This window comes from Callithrix jacchus, chromosome 18, assembly GCF_049354715.1.
Source record: "Callithrix jacchus isolate 240 chromosome 18, calJac240_pri, whole genome shotgun sequence".
In the NCBI taxonomy this organism is placed as follows: domain Eukaryota; kingdom Metazoa; phylum Chordata; class Mammalia; order Primates; family Cebidae; genus Callithrix; species Callithrix jacchus.
This window is the reverse complement of record NC_133519.1, coordinates 8,461,775-8,480,514: the sequence shown is the minus strand read 5'-3', so window position 1 is coordinate 8,480,514 and position 18,740 is coordinate 8,461,775. Positions and strand designations below refer to the sequence as shown.

The 18,740-nt window shown below is 44.2% G+C and overlaps 1 long non-coding RNA gene and 4 other non-coding genes across 6 annotated transcripts in view; all 5 read right to left on the bottom strand.

The window, feature by feature from the left end:
* The window catches only part of LOC103788947 (uncharacterized), a 29,560-nt gene that overhangs the window by 2,771 nt on the left and 8,049 nt on the right, over positions 1-18,740 (bottom strand). For both annotated transcript variants that reach the window (XR_008477741.2, XR_013529304.1), the window contains exons 2-3: positions 7,044-7,130; positions 2,428-2,544 (exon numbers count right to left, since the gene is read on the bottom strand). This is a non-coding gene — a long non-coding RNA (uncharacterized LOC103788947). The remainder of the gene's footprint in view (positions 1-2,427; positions 2,545-7,043; positions 7,131-18,740) is intronic.
* Positions 2,932-3,004, bottom strand: TRNAK-CUU (transfer RNA lysine (anticodon CUU)). The gene has a single exon. It is a non-coding gene; the product is annotated as a tRNA-Lys (tRNA).
* TRNAH-GUG (transfer RNA histidin (anticodon GUG)) lies at positions 3,945-4,016 on the bottom strand. The gene has a single exon. It is a non-coding gene; the product is annotated as a tRNA-His (tRNA).
* On the bottom strand, positions 4,899-4,970 carry TRNAG-UCC (transfer RNA glycine (anticodon UCC)). Its single transcript has one exon. It is a non-coding gene; the product is annotated as a tRNA-Gly (tRNA).
* TRNAE-CUC (transfer RNA glutamic acid (anticodon CUC)) lies at positions 6,404-6,475 on the bottom strand. The gene has a single exon. It is a non-coding gene; the product is annotated as a tRNA-Glu (tRNA).

Here is an 18,740-nt window from a genome sequence, read left to right as displayed (position 1 = left end):
GGTTGCTGAGGTTAAAAAAAAAGTGTACTTATACCAAAAGTGTCAAAAAAAGAAAAAATCTGCTTGAGGGAAACATGACAAAAATGTAAAAGAAAACTTTTTTTAAGTCTTTTTTTTTTTTTAACGAGGTGTGGTGGCTCACACCAGTAATCCCAGCACTTTGGGAGGCCGAAGTGAGTGGATCACCTGAGGTCAGGAGATTGAGACCAGCCTGGCCAATATGGTGAAACCCCATCTCTACTAAAAATACAAAAAGAATAGCCGGGGATGGTGGTGTGCACGTGTAGTCCCAACTACATGGGAGACTGAGGGGGTGAATGACTTGAACCGGGGAGGCAAAGGTTACAGGGAGCCAAGATCGTGCCACTGCACTCCAGCCTGGAACATAGTTGAGACTCAGTCTTCCAAAAAAAAAAAGTCTTTTAATTTTTACAGATATTGTCATAAGACACCCTATAGAACTTGTACCAACCTATCCTCTCACGATGTATAATAACCTCTCCAACATAAAAACTTTAGGAAACTTTACTATTAGGTTGGGCACAGTGGCTCAGGCCTGGAATCCCAACACTTTGGGAGGCTGAGGTGGGCAGATCGCTTGAGTCCAGGAGTATGAGACCAGCCTAGGCAATATAGTGAGAACTCATCTATACAAAAAGTTTTTAAAAATCTAGCCATGCATGATGGCAAGCATCTGTAGTCTCAGCTACTTGGGAGGCTGAGATGGGAGGATTGGCTGAGCCAGAGGGAGGTGGAGGTTGCAGTGAGCCAAGATCATGCCACTGCACTCCAGCTTGAGTGACAGAGCGAGATGCTGTCTCTAAAATAGTAATAATAAGGTTGGGCGTGGTGGCTCATGCCTGTAATCCAAGCACTTCGGAGGCCAAGGCGGGCGGATCACCTGAGGTCAGGAGTTCAAGGCCAGCTAGACCAACATGGTGAAACCCCATCTTTAAAAAATAAATAAAAATAAAAAATAATAATTCCCTGGATAGTTTTGCTTCCTTTTGAACTTTATAATCATATTGTCTAGTTTGAATAAAAAAGAAAAATTATTTTGACAGTTTTATGAAAACCATGTTAAATTCAGACAGCAAGTAAAGGAGAGGTGCTGTCTTTATGATGTTGAGTCTCCTATCCAAGAACATGATATCCTCTGGTTAGTAGGGAAGGAGGCTGCCCGAATGCAGTGGTCCCAAACTTGAATATTCCAAATTACCTAGAGAGCTTGTGAAGTCACAGATTGTTGGGCCCACCCTCAGGATTTCTGATTCAAGAAGTCTAAGGTGGCACTCAATAGTCTGCATTTGTCCCATGTTTCCAGGTGATACTGAAGATGTTTGTTCTGGGACCACACTTTGAGAATAACTGGCCTAGTGTGTCTTGGTCATTTTGGAGATGGTTGATGGACTATATGTAAGTGAGACTAAAGCATATTTACACCCTTAAAAAATAAAAAGTACTGGTAAATGGTCCTTAAGGGAAAGGCAGTGGAAGATCTGTACAAAGAGTTAAAAAGGAATGTCCAGGCCGGGCGCGGTGGCTCACGCCTGTGAGCTGGGCGCCCAAGATGGACAGATTTCCTGAGGTAAGGAGTTCAAGACCAGCCTGGCCAACATGGTGAAACCCCATCTCTACTAAAAATACAAAAATTAGCTGGGTGTGGTGGCACACACCTGTAATCCCAGCTACTTCGGAGGCTGAGGCAGGAGAATTGCTTAAACCCGGGAGGCAGAGGTTGTAGTGAGCCAAGATTGCACCATTGCACTCTAGGTGACAGTGAGACTCTGTCTCTTAAAAAAAAAAAAAAAAAAAAAAAGGCCGGGCGCGGTGGCTCAAGCCTGTAATCCCAGCACTTTGGGAGGCTGAGGTGGGTGGATCACGAGGTCAAGAGATCGAGACCATTCTGGTCAACATGGTGAAACCCCATCTCTACTAAAGATACAAAAAATTAGCTGGGCGTGGTGGCACGTGCCTGTAATCCCAGCTACTCGGGAGGCTGAGGCAGGAGAATTGCCTGAACCCAGGAGGCGGAGGTTGCGGTGAGCCGAGATCGCGCCATTGCACTCCAGCGAAACTCTGTCTCAAAAAAAAAAAAAAAAAAAAAAAAAATAGGAATGTCCACATTCCAGTGGGGAAATCTCTAGAATGGTGCCAATCTTGGCTTCCACCCACCTGGCAAACCAACTTAACCCAAGCTAGCCAAACCAACAGTTAAAGGTAATTTATTTTTATTGTTTTTTCAGTTAATGGTAATTTAGCAGGAACGAATGTAAGGCAAACAACTCCAGGCTTTCGGGGACAGAACAATGTTCTCCAGTGGATCAATAGCTAATTCAAAGTAGTGGGCGTAGCACTCTGCAGTGCCAGCCGGTATCAAGCAAGACTGCAGCTGTAAACTCCCTACCTCCCCACTCTCGGCCCTACCCGTTCGTCTTTGCTCCTCCTTTTCTTTGCTCTTCAACTTCCTCCAACTCCTCAACTTCTTTTCCATAGTCCTGTCCTCTTTTTCCTGACCTTTGCGGCTGACGAAGGCTTCAAAACCTGAAAAGCAAACAGGTGCTCCTTAGCGCCTGGCCTAGAACATGTTAGCTCGCTAAGAAGGCCCTTCAAAACCTCATTTAACCGGAACAAGACAACAAGTATTTCCATCTGGATCCGTCCTATCCGTTCTCCCTGAAGCAGTGTCGGAGCGGTTTCCGACTCTCAGAGATGCTCGGCTTGTCTGCCTTCGCCCAGTTGAGAAACCCGTCGTGGATTAGAAAAACCTGGTCACTACAGACACTGGGATCCCCAGATTCCTCTTTTCTTGATGAATTTGGGGTGAATGGAGACGATTTCTGGAATCAGTTACCAATGTTTAAAAGGACAGTAGCCGCCGTGGCGATTTAGAAGTTCTAGTTCCTATGAGAAGTTCAAATAAAAATGCCACGCCCAACGTGGGGCTCGAACCCACGACCCTGAGATTAAGAGTCTCATGCTCTACCGACTGAGCTAGCCGGGCACCGGCTATGAGCCGCTTCCTATATGAAACTATTTTCCTCTAATAGACAGGGGGTATGATCTACTTGCATATTATTTTGTATGGAAGAAGTTGCAGGATCTAGGATTGGTGGACACAGCAATAATCTTTTCATAATAGCTTTTCGCCACGGAGGAACCCAAGGTTTAGAGAGCGATGGGCTGCAGAGAGCCAGGAAGGCTCGCAGAGGAGTCGGGAATCATGAGTCCTTCCTGAAACCTCAGTGTTTCCGCAGATTCCTTCTATGGAGGGAACCCCCTCACCGACTGCAGAGGAGACTCAGATAAGATGCGCAAAGACCTCTCTGCAAAGCTTTTTAGTTCTCCCTCCTGGAAGAGGCACTGAGTTCCAGAGTTACCAGGGAAGGGTTCTTTCCTCTGCTCAAGTGAAGGCCGTGGTCCCAGCTCCGTGGACCTCGATACCGCTCTGAAGCGTCCGGCCTGGGCTGCTTAGCGTCTTGGTGGACGAGCGGCAGTGAGAGCCAATTGGAACTACTGTTGTTTGGGACAGGGTCCCAGTGTGTTGCCCAGGCTGGAGGGCAGTAGCACGATCATAGTTCACTGCAGACTCCACTTCCCGGGCTCAAGCGATGCTCCCACCTCAGCCTTTCTGAGTAGTTGGGACCAAAAGGGCCCGCCACCATCTTAATTTTTTTTTTTTCTAAGGGTGTGGGGAGGTTTCTCAGGCTGGTCGCAAACTCCTGGGCTCCAGGGATTCTCCCGCCTCCATTTACCAAAGCTGCTGGGATTACAGGAGCGAGCCACCACGTAGGCCTGGAGCTACTCTTATTACCGAATTGGCTGACTGCACTCCCGCGGGAATGCTGTAAGCAAAGGCAGAATTGCAAGCTTGTTAAAAGTGTTAATTTAAAAATAAAGTAAAATAAAGCAAAAGAAGGCCACCTAAGCAAATTATAATCACATGCCGTGACTCGGATTCGAACCGAGGTTGCTGCGGCCACAACGCAGAGTACTAACCACTATACGATCACGGCGAGCCACCGGCAAGGCGGCGTACTGCACCTGCATTTAATGCCTCTTGAAATAGGAATGGCTGCTTCGTGCTGCTTTTATCTGACCAGTCCGTGAGGTCCGCATCAATTAGAATTCCAAACTTGTGCACTCTGCAGCCTCGAAGCTCCGACACCCGAATCGGGTTCTTAGACTCAATCCCTCAATGCCAGTTGTAGCAGCACCCACTCCGCCGAGCGGCGGACGCCCAGGTCCTGACTAAACGGCAGAAAGCGTCAGCTGCAACCTGGGACCAGGGACCACGTAGCCTCGCGCCTCGCCACTCGCCTCTTGCTCCTCCAAAGAAACAAGCCGCTTCGCCGAGGGTTGCGAGCCGCAGGCTTGAAGCATTTTCCAAATTACATCTGCAGGCTGTGCCATGGAATTGAGGTTTCTTTTCCCAGAATAGTGGAACCGGAAGAAAAACGGAGCTAGTGAGCTGGGGAGGGGATGAGAGCCCGGTCCTAATTTCTTGCTTTCCTCACAAGAACAAGACGCGCTGTGTACTCTCTATGGCATTGCAGGCGCCTGTGCTGACTTCCTCATCTTGACTCATCAGTATATCAGAACCACCTCCTCAGATTCAGAAAAACAAACCCAACCTGCCTCTATTTCAGACACTTAACAGTTACAGTTAACTCATGAAACGCCAGCGACCGCACCCATCAGAAGGCCTTGGCTCGCACGTGCAGTTACCAAAATACGAATGTTTGCTGTGGGAGGGAGAGACCATACTGGTGCAGAAGACTCAAGACACAAAAGTGTCCTGAAATATATTTCAGCCTTTGTTCTCCGCTTTGCTCAGTTTCCAGGCCTACTCAGTCAAAAAATGGGAGAGGTGGGGGAGGAAAAAAAGAAGGCAACGCTGCGTTGGCCGGGAATCGAACCCGGGTCAACTGCTTGGAAGGCAGCTATGCTCACCACTATACCACCAACGCACCCGAGAAGCGACCTGCTTCATTGGCTTATGAGAACTACATAGTCTCCTGCTGAGCAGTCTAGACAAGGAAAAAAAAAAAAAAAGAACTACATATTCAGCTTTTGGCTTTCCGTTTATTTCTACACTAAGAGAAATTCAGATTACAGGAAAAACGTACAGGAGGAAAAAAATAAAAGGAACTCTCTAGAATTTCTCCTATTGACAATTCTGTAGTAGTATCTTGTTTCACAGGTTTAAGAAAAGTCAATTCTAGTTTCTTCTACCGTCACTTGAAGGGAGCCTCTGAAATCCAATGGTCGAATTAAAGCACATACCTTTTGAACCAGCATTCCAATTCCTGGGCATTTATTCCACACATGCTCAAAATTACATATGTACAAGACCATTCATGACAGCATTTTTTTTTTTTTTTTCTAGAAGCAAAGGGCTAGAAATCACCTAAATATCTGTAAGAAAGAAGCTGGCTAAACTAATTATGTAAAACTCATACAAAGAATGCCAGGTGCCAGAAGCAAGAATGAGGAAGTTCTTCATCTTTAATCTGTAAGTATTTCTAAAATAAACTGTTAAATGGAAAAGGCAAAGCGTAGAAAGTGTGTATAGATTACTTCCATTTGTACAAGGGGGAGAGAATGTTTATATACACGTATTTATATATGCTTGTACTTACATTTGCATGAAACATCTCTGACATTATAATTAAGAAACAACAGTGGTTACCTCATTAGAGGGAAAATAGATGGTAAAGGTGAAAGTCAGCTTTATCAGTTCCGCCCTTTTGCATATTTGAATCCTAAATCATGTAAAAATATTATCTTTTGGAAAATTCAATAACTAAATTGAAAGAAAATATGTTACTAAAGGATAATTTCCACTGCAAACTCTTAGAAATATATTATTAACCTTAAAAATAGCTGGTGTTGGCCAAGCGTGGTGGCACATGCCTGTAACCCCAGCACTTTAGAAGGCAGAGGCGGGTGGATCACCTGAGGTCAGGAGTCTGAGACTGGCCTGACTACCACAGTAAAAACCCGTCTCTACTAAAAATACAAAATTAGAAGGGCGTGGTAGCACGTGCCTCCAATCCCAGCCACTTGGGAGGCTGAGGCAGGAGAATTGCTTGAAACGGGGAGGCAGAGGCTGCAGGCAGCCAAGGTTGTGCCATTACACTCCAGCCTGGGCAACAAGAGCGAAACTCGGTCCCAACAACAAAAACAAAAATAGCTGGTGATGAAATAGCATGTATAGCATGCTTCCACTTTGTTTCAAAACCTAGGCATTAACAGTGGCCTTTGGGTGACAGAATTGTGAGCAATTTCTTTATCTGTGTTTTTCTACATTTTTCTGTATTTCAGTGGGATGAGGAGACTGACTAACAGATAACGTTTGTTTAAAAGATCCTAAAAGAAAGCAGAACAAAAATAGCATTCATTCCCTGACCGGGAATCGAACCCGGGCCGCGGCGGTGAGAGCGCCGAATCCTAACCACTAGACCACCAGGGAAGCTACTGTTACGCTCCCGTTAAGACTATATGATTCTACCAGGTGCCGTGGTTCATACCTGTAATCCCTAGATCTTGAGAGTCCAAAGTGGCCAGATTGTTTGAGCCCAGGAATTCGAGACCAGCCTGGGTAATGTGGCAAAACCCTGTCTCTACCAAAAGTACAAAAACATTAGCCAGGTGTGGTGGCTTGTGCCTGTAGTCCCACCTACTCAGGAGGCCCCATCACTTAAGCCGGGTAGGCAAAACAGTGAGCTGTTTTGGCGCCACTGCACTCCAGCTTGATAATAGGGCCAGACCCTGCCTCAAAGAAAAAAATATATATATGATTCTAACTAAATGTTTATTTCCACTTATTCTTTTTCATATTATTTTTCACTGCCTAGATCCTGAGGTTCTTGAATACTCGGCCTTTCCTATGTTGGGACTTCCTGGTACTTCTTTCACATTGTGAAAGAATTCTCCAGCCTGACTCTCAGAGCCGAGGGAACGTCGCGTACACGATTACAGTCCCCAAGACCAGAGGCTAATGTCCGGAGGGAAGAGGAAGAGACAGACAAGAAACTCACCTTGTAATTGCAGTGATTTCCTGAACTGTGATCAGTAGAAAAGTAGAGACTCAGCTGCATCTTTGCCAAAAACGGCCGGAACATTTCCTTAAGGAATATAAAAGACGTCATGTGAGTCACATCAGGAGACCCTGGGCCACTCTACCTTTTTTTTCATGTCGTGTGAATGTAGACCAAACTGTTAAAACAAATATGATAGACAGGTGAATCACTCAGCCTACAGGTACCTGGTGCTCAGTAGGATCTGAACTTAACTCACTAGCAGAAGACTTAGAGAAGCTCATCCAATTTTTCAGCACGTTGGGAGTCTGAGGCACGTGGATCACCTGAGTAGTTCAAGACCAGCCTGGCCAACATAGTGAAACCCTGTGTCTACTAAAAGTACAAATTAGCCAGCTGTGGTGGCACTGGCCTGTAATCTCAGCTACTTGGAGGCTGAGGCAGGAGAATCGCTTGACCTCAGAAGGCTGAGGTTGCAGTGAGCCGAGATCGAGCCATTTCACTCCAGCCTGGGCAACAATACCAAAACTCCATCTCAAAAAATAAATAAATAAAAATTATGGGGGGGAAAAAGAGGTAGTGAAGAGAGAGAAAATTGAGGTGCATGCATTCATGTATTGCAAATTACTTTATGATCGAGAAAAGAAAGCAAATGCGGGCTGGGTACGCTGGCTCAAGTTTGTAATCCCAGCACTTTGGGAGGCTGAGGCAGGTGGATTGTTTTGAGCTCAGGAGTTTGAAACCAGTCTAGGCAACAGGGTGAAACCCTGTCTGTACCAAAAATACAAAAAGAAAGAAAAATGTTAGTGAATTGTATTCACTATATTGTACTGTCAGCTTTTTTGTAACCTTGAAGTTTAAAAAAATAAAAGGTTGAGAAAAAAATGAAACAATCAAAAGCCTCCCCTCAGGTCTTTTTTGGTCAAATGACCCCAAGTGATTAATTCTGTGCCCATGAGTTCAAGCAGAAATTTTTTCTTCTCTTTTCTTTTCTTTTTTTGAGACAGAGTCTCGCTCTGGTGCCCAGGCTACAGTGCAGTGGCGCAATCTCAGCTCACCACAACCTCTGCCTCTTGGGTTCAAGTGATTCTCCTGCCTCAGCCTCCTGAGCAGCTGGGATTACAGGCACGTGCCACCACACCTGGCTAATTTTTGTAATTTTAGTAGCTACAGGGTTTCACCATGATGGCCAAGCTGGTCTCAAATTCCTGACCTCATGATTCACTCGCCTTGGCCTCCCAAAGTGCTGGGATTACAGGTGTGAGTCACGGTACCCAGCCTCAAGCAGAAAATTTTAAAAGCAACCCCACCTGCGTATAGCCATCACTGGAGGTAATTTAAAAAAAAAAAGAAAGAAAGAAAGAGGGGGAAAAAAAAAAGCAAGCCCACCTCCGCCAAACACCTCTTATACATCAAAAAACACTTTTGATAATGAATTTAAAAATTGAAAGACTGAAACATCAATGATGTGTGTATATCAGCAGGGCCTGACAGAAAAAAATATGGATGGTAAGATATGAAGTTTGGGGAGATTCTTGTTGTTGTTTTGAGACATGGTCCCACTTTGTTGCCCAGACTGTAGCACAGTGGTGAGCTCCTACCTCAGCCTCATGAGTAGCTGGGACTACAGGTTCTGGCTACCACGCCCAGCTAATTTTGTGTGTGTGGTGGTGGAGACACTAGGCCTCACTATATTGCCCAGGCTGGTCCCAAACTCCTGGGCTCAAGCAATCCTCCCACCTCAGCCTCCCAAAGTGCTGGGATTACAGGCATAAACCACCGAGCCTTGTCTTGTTTTGCTTTTTAAGTATCAATGTTAAAACGTTGTTTAGGAAACGTTATTCAAGATTTAAACGTTGTTTAAGTCTTCCACTTATTCAGTTTCCACCTTTCAATGGGTTTAAATCCAATAAATTAGTAAGATGAGTAACTAAATGCTGGACGTTTATTTCACAAAGACAAGAGTCCTGTTGTCATGACACCAAGGAAACTAACAGACCCCTCTCTTCCTTTTACTCTGGCTGTTTTCACTAGACAGGTACCTGTGGCCCAAAGCTGAAAAGCAAAAAGCATCTAACCTTCAGAACAACATCTGGGCATCTTACCCAGGGTGACTACAAGGTAGCAGAATTTATTTTTCTACGTCGCAGAGGAAATCAGCCTCCTGTTTTGGACAACAGTACTTTTCATCAATTATTCTGCCACCTGCTGGTAAATTTTTGTAAGAGAGAACACAGGAAGAACAATACGAGCTTTGGGAGGGAGCTAGCCACCTTTCTCAACATCAAAGCATCCCGAGGAATCTCGTCAAAGCACCAAGACAGGATTAAGCATCCTCCTCTTTCCAGCACTACATTCCTAAAGGTGGATGAGGAAGCAGAGTGATTCATACACTTCATTCAGTTCTATTTTTCCTTTTTTTTTTTTTTTGAGACAGAGTCTCGCTCTGTCGCCCAGGCTGGAGTGCAGTGGGCTCACTTGGTTCACTGCAACTTCCGCTTCCCAAATTCAAGCGATTCTCCTGCCTCAGGCCCCCGAGTAGCTGGGACTTCAGGGGCACACCACCAGCCCGGGCTAATTTTGTTGTTGGTGGTGGTTTTTTTTTTTCCCCTGGAGACAGAGCCTTGCTCTCTCACAAAGGCTGGAGTGCAGTGGCATGATCTTGGCTCACTGCAACCTCCACCTCCAGAGTTCAAGCAATTCTCCTGCCTCAGCCTCCTGAGTAGCCAGGATTACAGGCATGTGCCACCACACCTGGCTAATTTTGTATTTTCAGTATAGACGGGGTTTCTCCATGTTGGTCAGGATGGTCTCAAACTCCCAACCTCAGGTGATCCACCAGCCTTGGCCTCCCAAAGTGCTGGGATTACAGGCATGAGCCACCGCGCCCAGCCCTAATTTTTGTATTTTTAGTAGAGACAGGGTTTTATTATGTTGGTCAGGCTGGTCTTGAACTCCTGACCTCAGGTGATCTGCCTATCTCAGCCTCCCAAATTGCTGGGATTACAGGCGTGAGCCACTGTGTCCGGCCTATTTTCCTTTTTAAAAACATTTACAGATCATGTGCCAGAGTAGGTACTGAAAATATAAAAATACATGTAGGCCGGGCACGGTGGCTCACGCCTATAATCCCAGCTACTTGGGAGGCTGAAGCATGATCATCGCTTGAACCGGGAGGTGGAGGATAGGGTGAGCCGAGATCCAGCCACTGCACTCCAGCCTGGCAGCAGAGCAAGACTCTGCCTCCAAACAACAACGAAACACTTCAAGAGAGGAAAATGTAGTGGAAAACCAAGTAAGCAAGTGAATAAGAGAATGGATCAGGGAGGCGTGAGTAGATGTGATCTTCCCCATTCCTCTTCCTTGGACGTCACATATAAAACAACTCTAAGAAGACCGAAATGTGGAGAGGAGGTGGACCAGCTAGGAGCCCCAGAAACAAAGGCAGGGCACGATGCTGATTTCTGTGGACACTTTTTGCCAATTACCCCATACTTGGAGCTGAAGAAGCAGCAACCGGAAATGCCAATAGGAGCAGCCAAGAAAATCCCTAACAAAAGCCTGTTCTCCGCAGCCAGAGGATCAGGACTGAGGCAGTCTAGCAAACCAGAAAAAGTTTCGACAATATTTGCTCTATTCCAGCCAAATGCCACAAAAACAAACTGTGACTTGTCCTCTCCTGTTCCGGCAAAGACTTAATGGGGTGCCTAGACGTTCACCACCAGCAAGTCTATTAGGAGTCATCTCTCCCCTTTACTGTTGGGGTGGTATCAGAAGAAACTAGAGAGTCAGAACTTTCACCCAAACTCAGTGAGTGGTAATGAGGCTACCCCTGAGGAAAGAATCAGTGAACTAAAAGACGGAACAGTAGAAAGTACTCAGTCTGGACCAAGAGCAGTGGCTCACACCTGTAACCCCAGCACTTTGGGAGGCTGAAGCAAGCAGATGACTTGAGGCCAGGAGTTCAAGTTTCACCATGTTGGCCAGCCTAGCCAACATGGTGAAACTCCATCTCTACTAAAAATGCAGGCAGGGAACGGTGGCTCACACCTGTAATCCCAGCACTTTGGGAGGCCAAGGCGGGCAGATCACAAGGTCAGGAGTTTGAGACCAACCTGACCAACATGACCTAATTCAGGCCTGTCTCTACTAAAAATACAAAATTAGCTGGGCGTGGTGGCGAATGCCCATAATCCCAGCTACTCTGGAGCCTGAAGCAGGAGAATCGCTTGAACCCAGGAGGCGGAGGTTGCAGTGAGCCAAGATCATGCCATTGCACTCTAGCCTTGGAACAAGAGCAAAACTCCATCTTAAATAATAATAATAATGAACTGGGCATGGTGGCACACACCTGTAATCCCAGCTACTTGGGAGGCTGAGGCCCAAGAATCACTTGAACCTGGGAGGCAGAGGCTGTAATGAGTGGAGATCGTGCCAGGACACTCCAGCCTGTGCAACAGAGTGAGACCCTGTTTTAAAAAAAAAAAAAAAAAACATCAATCTGAAAAACAAACAGAATAGACTGGGGGAAAAATGAGCTCAGAGCCTCAGGGACTTGTGAGATTACAACAAAAGATCGAACATTTGCGTCAGCAAATTCCTGGAAGAAGAGGAAGAGAACAAGACAAGAAAGTACCAAAGGAAATAGCAGCTGAAAACTCCCCACATTTGGCACAGGGATAAACCGACAGATTCAAGAGGCTGAACGAACTCCTAACAGGATAAACTCAAACTAATTCAGGCCATGGCACCCTGCAGTGGTTTGGATGTTTGTCCCCTCTGAACCTTAGGTTAAAATTTGATCCCCAGTATTGCAGGTGGGGCCAAATGGGAGGTGTCTGGGTCATCAGGGTGGGTCCCTCATGAATAGATTAAAGCCCTCCCTCAGGGGCAAATGAGTTTTCACTCTTAGTTCCCGCAAGGGCTGGTTAAAAAGAACATGGCACCTAACCTCTTTCTTTCTTCTTCTCTTGCCATTGATCTCTGCACAAACCAGCTTCTCTTCACCTTCCACTATGACTGGGAGCAATCTGAGGCCCTCTCCAAATACAGATGCCCAATCTTGAACTTCCAGACATCAGAAACATAACCCAAATAAACTGAAATTTATAAATTACCGAGTCTCAGGTATTCCTTTACAGCAACACTAAATGAACTAAGACACACGTCAAAGTCAAACTGCTAAAAGCTAAGGACAAGTAAAAAATATTGAATGCAGGCCGGATGCAGTGGCTCGCGCCTGTAATCCCAGCACTTTGGGAGGCCGAGGCGGGCGGATCACAAGGTCAAGAGATCGAGACCATCCTGGCCAACATGGTGAAACCCCCTCTCTATTAAACATACAAAAATATTATCTGGGCATGGTGGCATGCGCCTGTAGTCCCAGCTACTCGGGAGGCTGAGGCAGGAGAATTGCTTGAACCCGGGAGGCTGAGGTTGCAGTGAGCCGAGGTTGCGCCACTGCACTCCAGCCTGGCACCTGGTGATGGAGTGAGACTCTGTCTCAAAAATATATATATATATATTGAATGCAGTGAGGGGAAAGCAATTTGAATAAAAGCAGATTTCTCTCTCTTTTTGTTTTTAATTTTTTGTTTGGTTGGTTGGCTTTCCCCCATGTTCAACCAAGTTAGAAAGCCAGTTTCTCATCAGAAGCTACAGAGGCCAGAGGAAAGTGGCACAAAATTGTTCAAGTGCTGTGGACAAAAACTATCAAGTCAGATTCCTACATCCAGTGAAAATATCCTTTAAAAATGAATGGGGTATGATTCAACAAAAAAAGACAACCCCCCAAAAAATGAGCAAAGCACTTGAAAAGACATTTCCCCAATGTCTATTCAAGATATTCAAATGGACAATAAATATGTAAGAAAAAACCCTCAATGTCAGACGGGTGCGGTGGCTCATGCCTGTAATCCCAGCAGTTCGGGAGGCCAAAGCTGGTGGATCACCTGAGGTCAGGAGTTCAACACCAGCCTGGCCAACTTGGTGAAACTATACTAAAAATACAAAACTTAGCCAGGTGTGGTGGTGCCTGCCTGTAGTCCCCACTACTTCGGAGACTGAGGCAGAAGAATTGCTTGAACCCGGGAGGCAGAGGTTGCAATGGCTAAGATCATGCCACTGCACTTCAGCTTGGAGGACAGAATGAGACTCCATCTCAAAAAAAAAAAGATGCTCAATGTCATTAGTCATTAGGGAAGTCCAAATAAAGCCACAGTAAGCTACCTACCATTTCACCACCGGATAGCTACAATTTTTAAAATGGAAAATAACAAATGTTAGGGTAAGGAGAAATTTGACTCCTCTTGTATTGCTGGTGGGAATGTAAAATGGCACACCTGCTGTGAAAAACAGTTTGGCAGTTCCTCAGTAAGCTAAACATAGAACTAAATATAGAATATGACTTAGTAATTTCCCTCTTAGGTATATACCCCAAAGAACTGAAAACAGGTTCTCAAAAAGTACTTGTACATGCATGTTGACAGCAGCACTGTTTATAATAGTCAAAAGGTGGAGACAATCCAAATTCCATTAATAGATGAATGGCTAAATAAACTGTGGCATGTAAACACAATGGCACATTATTCAGGCATAAGAAAGAATGAAGTATTGATACATACTACAACTTGTATAAGTCTCGAAACATTATGCTAAAGAAGCCAGACACAAACGGTCACATAGTATACAATTCCACTTATATGAAGTGTCCAGAACAGGTAATAATAAATCTAGAGAGACAGAAAGCAGACTGGTGATGGCCAGAGGCTGAGGACTGACTAGGTAATCGGTACAGGATTTCCTTTCAGGGTGATGAAAATGTTATGGCACTAGATAGAGGTGATGGTTTGACAATTGCACATTTATTTTCTTTTTTCTTCTTCTTTATTTTTATTTTTTGAGACAGAGTCTCACTCTTGTCATCCAGGCTGGAGTGCAGTGGCACGATCTCAGCTCACTGCAAACTCTGTCTCGGGTTCAAGAAATTCTCCAGCCTCAGCCTCCTTAGTAGCTGAGATTACAGGCATGAGCCACCACGCCAGATACAGACAGATACAGACAAGAGAATTCCCTTTTTTTTTTTTTTTTTTTTTCGGTGCCATGACTTGGAATTAATTTTTTTTTTTTTGGCTTTGAAACGAGGTTTCACTCTGTCACCCAGGTTGGAATGCAGTGTCGAGATCTCAGCTCACTGCAATCTTCACCTCCCAGGCTCAAATGATCCTCCCACCTCAGCCTCCAGAGTAGCTGGGACCCACAGGCGCATGCCACCATGCCCAGCTAATTTTTTTGTATTTTTCGTACAGATGAAGTTTCACCATGTTGTCCAGGCTGGTCTTGAACTCCTGAGCTCAGGCGATCCACCCACCTTGGCCTCCAAAAGTGCTGGAATTACAGGTGTGAGCCACCACCTTGTTTGAAAAATCTATAACTTTAAGACAGTATTATTATTAAAGTTATGTCAAAGGCAAAGAAGCTGAAATAGCTAAAACAATTTTGAAAAAGTATTAAATGAGCCTGGATGCAGTGCTCAAGCCTGTAATCCCAGCACCTGGGAGGCTGAGACGGGCAGATCACTTGAGGTCAGGAGTTTAAGACCAGCCTGGCCAACATAGTGAAACCCTGTCTCTACTAAAAATACAAAAATTAAACAGATGTGGTGGTGCATGCTTGTAATTCCAGCTACTCGGGAGTCTAATGCAGGAGAATCGCTTGAGCTGGGAGGGTGGAGTTTGCAGTGAGCCAAGATCATGCCACTGTACTCCATCCTGGGTGACAGAGTGAGACTCTGTCTCAAAAAAATTAAAAAAGAAAATGAATTAAATGAATTAAAGACTGCATGGAGTTGGCAGAGGGATAAATATACAGATCAGTGAAACAACATAGAAAACCCAGTAATAGTCCTACACAAATATACCCAACTGATTTTTTTTTTTTTTTTTTTTTTTTTGAGGCAGGGGCTCACTCTGCTGACCAAGCCAGAGTGCAGTGATGCAATCATAGCTCACTGCAGCCTCAAACTCCTGGGATCCAGCAATCCTCCTGCCTTGGCATACCAGGCTAATTTTTAAATATTTTATAGAGACAGGGGTCTCACTATGTTGCCCAGCCTGGTCTCCCTGCCTCAAGTGATCCTCCCACTTTGGCCTCACAGAGCACTAGGATTATAGACATGAGCCACCATACCTGGCCTCCAACTGCTTTTTTTTTTTTTTTTTAAGCCTTGGGTTGTGGTGCACACCTGTGTTCCCAACTACTTGGGAGGCTGATGTGGGAGGATCCTTGAGCCCAGGAAGTGGAGGGTGCAGGGAGCCAAGACCACACCACTGTGCTCTAGCCTGGGCGACAGGGCAAGACTCTGTCTCAAAAAAAAAAAAAATCTTTGTTGATAAATTCCTTCAGGATTTGGTGTGTTTGAAATGTTTTACTTATTTTTAATTCTGGAATAATATTTTAGCTGAATACGGAAGGCTAGTTTGGCAATTATTATCTCTCAGCTTATCAGAGCCATATCACAACTGTGTTCTCAACAAAATAGAGACAACCCGCCACTCTGCCACCACAAAAACGACCAAAAATCCCCTCTTCTGATTAGTGTGAGAAACTCATGCTTTCTTTTCTTCTTCACCAATTTGGGTGGCAATCCTCTTGCTTCCTAGGTAAGATTGATTCACTCAGACACCCAATTACTGAAATGCCCCCACTTCTTAACAATATTCAATCCCAAGTTAGTCCTCACTCAGAGTTTTAGACACTAGGAGAAAACAAACAAAAAACACAATTAGCCCTCACTATTCTAAACTGTGGCTCAGAAATATCCAAGAGAAGCTGAAACTCTATAAGAGGTTCCTTTTAACCTCCCCTTAGGAAAATGGTCCCATAATTCCTTTGGGGCATTCTCTCCCTTTACACCAAGCCAAGTAGATTCGACTTTTTTCACTATAGATTTGTTTCCGGTGGTGTTTAGTTGATGAGCTTTGACAAGGATAATGGTCAGATTTCTCCAGTATCAACTGACTGTGTGAAGGGGTGTGTGTGTGTGTGTGTAATATAAACATATTTATATAAGAACATATTGCTGGGCATGGTGGCTCACACTTATAATCCCAGCACTTTGGGAGGCCAAGGTGGGCAGATCACTTGAGGCCAGGAGTTCGAGACCAGCCAGACCAATGTGGCAAAATCCTACCTCTACTAAAAATACAAAATTAGCTAAGCATGGTGGCGCATGCCTGTAATCCTAGCTACTCGGTGGCTGAGGCATGAGAATCACTAGAACCTGGGAGGTTGCAGTGAGCCGAGACCGCACCACTGCATTCCAGCCTGGGTGACAGAGGGAGACCCTGTCTCAAAAGAAAAAAAAAAACCCAGGTAATTTGTCCTGCATAGTATTTGCAAAGTCTGAATTTGCACCTTTGAGGTATCATTTAATGTCTCCCGTATTTCCTGCAAATTAGTAGTTAGCTTTAATCAGATTCAGACTGAAGTGTGTTTGCCTGTTTGTGGTAGCATACACAAGTCCAGCTTCACGCAAGGTGGACTATGATCAGGAAAACATGTTTGGCTCTCTTTTTTGATGAACGACAGCCACTATTTTTGTTTACATACAGATGGGGTTTTACTGTATTGTCCTGGCTGGCTGCAAACTCCTGGACTTAAACAATCCTCCCAGCTCAGCCTCCCAAAGTGCTGGGATTACAGGTGTGAGCCACTGTGCCCTGCCACAGCCATTGTTGATCATTGCCTAGATACATTAATTCATTTGGAGCTACAAAATGTTGATATTCTAATTATATTATCCCTTCTTCACTTATTTACTGGAATTCTTCTATAAAGAGAAATTTCCCCATCTTGAGATACAGTCCACATAAGAAAACCAGGATAAATACTTGATTCTTTCCGATTGCTAGCAGTTTTTAAACTAATGAGTTGAACTGCCAGCATTCTCCAACAATGACCAATGAGTTTGTATTTTTTAAGTGTCATTGTGAATTCATAGATTTAAACGTATTTTGTGAATTTCAATCCCTTGCAGATAATATCCATTTTGATACTCAAATTGTTTCATCTTTGGTCAATGGAAACTATTCTAGTTGGCTCCTGAGTTCTTCGGTTACAACCCTAAGTCTTTGAAAGCGTCCTTGCTTATCTTGGACAATACCTGCCCCAAACCGGAAATCGGCCATTTCTCCAAAGAGTTGTTGGCTGGCTCCTCTTAATAGGAAATGGTATTTACATAGCACGATGGAATACTAGAGGTGTTTATTTTCACTGGATCATTGTTTCCAAGCTTTCCAAGGGTAAAGCTAGGAAATTTTTAAGGATAAAATACACCACGAGTTCAGAGTTATATTTGCAATTTAAATTCAGAATTACAGAGTTTTATCTCAACTTCATCAATCGTAAATACGTATCTCTTTATTTCACACTAAAAATTCTGGTTCTCAGAGACACCAACATTATTAATCCTTTGTTTTATCTCATGATATATCTAAAATAATCTCAGAATAACATCACCAACACTATCACCATAATATGACTATTTTAAAATATTCTGCATTTTTTTGGCATTATAGTACATCCAACTTGTGCTGTCGTAATCAAATTCTTATGTTTTACAGTCACCTGAATGGTTTGGTTAAAAGCATTTTACATTTCTGTAATGAAACTGCTTGTGATATGGCCTCTAATGGTTGAGAGAAAAAAATGTTTTTGTCATATATATATACCTGAGAATAGTGCTATGTGGGCCTCTAGACTCTTTCTGTATTAAAATAGAGCCAACTGGTAAAGATGCCTTAGTGACTGTGACAGTTGATACTGAGTGTCAACTTGATGGGATTGGAGGATACACAGTATTGATTCTGAGTGTGTCCATGAGGGCGTTGCCAAGAGATTAACATTTGAGTCAGTGGGTAGGAAAGGCAGATACACCCTTAATCTGGGTGAGCACAATATAAGATGCTGCCAGCGCAGCTAGAATAAAAAGCAGGCAGAAAAATGAAAGGAGAGACTGGCCTGGCCTCCCAGCCTACATCTTGCTCCCGTGCTGTCCACTTCTTGCCCTCTAACATCAGACTCCATGTCTTTCTGTTTTGAGACTGAGACTGGCTCTCCTTGCTCCTCAAGCTTGCAGACAGCCTACTGGGGACCTCGAGATCATGTAAATTAATACTTAATAAACTCCCCTTTATATATGTCTATATCTATCTAGATATAGATAGATATAGACATCTATAGCAAACTATCTAGATAGATAGATGATTGATTGATTGATAGATAGATAGATAGATAGATAGATTAGATAGATGATAGAGATACAGAGATGGAGATAGAGATAGAGAGAGATCCTATTAGTTCTGTCCCTCGACTGAACCCTAATACAGTGACACTATTTGGAATTGGTCCTTTTTACATTCCATTTGGCAAGTACTAAAAGATTGATGATCTCAGATATGCCTATGGCTGCAAAAACATGACATGGCCAAATCCCTTGGTTGCAATATCTTTTTTTTTTTTTTTTGCTTATTTTTTTTTTAAGGCAGGAGGCCTCACTCTGTTGCCCAGGCTGGAATGCAGTGGTGCTACCATAGCTCACTGCAGCCTCAAACTCTTGGGCTCAAGCGACTCTCCTGCCTCAGCCTCCCAAAGTGTTGGGATTTTGCAGTATTTTAAAGTCACAAGATTATGTTATTC